Below are 1,774 nucleotides of genomic sequence, written 5' to 3' on the forward strand. Positions count from 1 at the left end.
ATTCTCCAACCTTTAACTTTTCACAAATAGAGAGTGGCATCAAACTTACACTTGCTTTAAGATCACATAATGCTTTATCAATACTAGTATCCCCAATATGACATAGGATAGAGAAACTTCATAGATCCTTCAATTTCAGTGGGAGCTTATTCTGCAAGAGGGCACTACACTCCTCTGTTAATGCCACAGTTTCATAATCTTCTAGTCTCCTCTTTTTTGAAAAAATTTCTTTCAGGAACTTAGCATATGAGGGCATTTGAGAAGTTGCATCTGTAAATGGAATGTTGATGTATAATTTCTTCAAAACTTCCAAAAATTTCCCGAGCTACTTATCTAGCTTTGCTTTCTGAAACCTCTGAGGATATGGCAATGGTGGTACTTTTCTTCTTCTTCTTTTTCAACTTCTTTCTTCTTGTTTGCTTCCTCATTAACTTTATCATGATTTGAAGTAGATTCATTCTTGTCTTCATCTTCTTTCTTCTTTTCCTCTTCTACCTCATCTTCCTTTTTATCTCTCATAATTTTCCCACTCCTTAGGATCACTACCTTGCAATGTTCTCTAGGATTCTCTAGTTGACTTGGAAGTTTTCCCTGTGCTTTGCTAGAAGAGCTTGCTTATTGAGCTATTTGGTTTTCCAACATCCTGTTATGAATGGCAAGCTGGTCTATCCTTGAAGTTAATTGTTGAATCATTTCTCCTTGTTTTTGTTGAGCAGTTAAGAAATTCTCCATCATAGACTTCAAAATTGAATCTTGGTCTGAAGACTGAACTAGTGGTTATGGAACAAGTGCATTTTGATTCCTTTGTGGTGGAAATCTAGGTGGTACTCTGTTTTGCTGAAAATTCTACTTTTGCTGCTGGAAATTAGGAGGTTGTTGATAATTCTACTGCTGCTATCCTTGTCGACCTCCCCAAGAAAAGTTAGGGTGATTCCTCCATACTGGATTATATGTAGCAGAAAAAGGATTACCAATTGGTTTCTGATTGTAATTCCCAATAAAATCAACTTGCTCATTTCCAAATTCTTGCCCATAAGAAGGAAAATCATTGATACAATGCATATTTCCTACACCAACATCTTCTACATGACTAGATCCTTCAATTGAAGAATTAACCTTCATGCTTAACTTATCCATTTTTCTCATTAAAGCATCAAATTTGGCATTGAACATACTCATGGCATCTAACTCATATACACCAGCTGATGGCTTCTTCATTTCATTCTTTTCATAGCTCCATTGATAATTGTTATACGCAATTTTATCCAATGTTGAATAAGCTTCGTCTTTTGACTTCTCCATAAGATCACCTCCTGAAGATGCATCAATTATACTTCCAATTGCTGGAGAAACACCATTGTAGAAATGTTAAACTAGCATCCATTTAGGGATCCTATGATGTGGACATCTCCTTTGAAGATCCTTGTATCTCTCCCAAGCTTCATAGAGACTCTCATCATCCCTTGGTCTGAAAGAAGTTAATTCATTTCTCAATTTTGCAGTCTTGCTAGGAGGAAATTATTAAGCCAAGAAAGCTTGTAATAACTCATCCCAAGTAGTTATTGAACCCAGAGGTAGTGAATGCAACCACTACCTAGCACGATCCTTCAAAGAAAAAGGAAATAATCTCAACCGGATGGCATCATCTGACACTCCATTTATCTTTAGCATGTCACTAATTTCAAGAAAATGTGCAAGGTGCACATGTGGACTCTCAGTAGGGCCTCCCCCAAACTGTGATTGTTGAACCATATGACAAAGTGAGGGCTTCAAC

At 36.8% G+C, this 1,774-nt stretch overlaps 1 non-coding gene across 1 annotated transcript; it reads left to right on the top strand.

Annotated features, from left to right (window-relative positions):
* The first annotated feature begins 1,390 nt into the window (after positions 1 to 1,390).
* On the top strand, positions 1,391 to 1,497 carry LOC131183481 (small nucleolar RNA R71). The gene has a single exon (XR_009151536.1). It is a non-coding gene; the product is annotated as a small nucleolar RNA R71 (small nucleolar RNA).
* The last annotated feature ends 277 nt before the right edge of the window (positions 1,498 to 1,774 follow it).

The sequence above is a fragment of the Hevea brasiliensis genome, chromosome 9 (assembly GCF_030052815.1).
Source record: "Hevea brasiliensis isolate MT/VB/25A 57/8 chromosome 9, ASM3005281v1, whole genome shotgun sequence".
In the NCBI taxonomy this organism is placed as follows: Eukaryota; Viridiplantae; Streptophyta; class Magnoliopsida; order Malpighiales; family Euphorbiaceae; genus Hevea; species Hevea brasiliensis.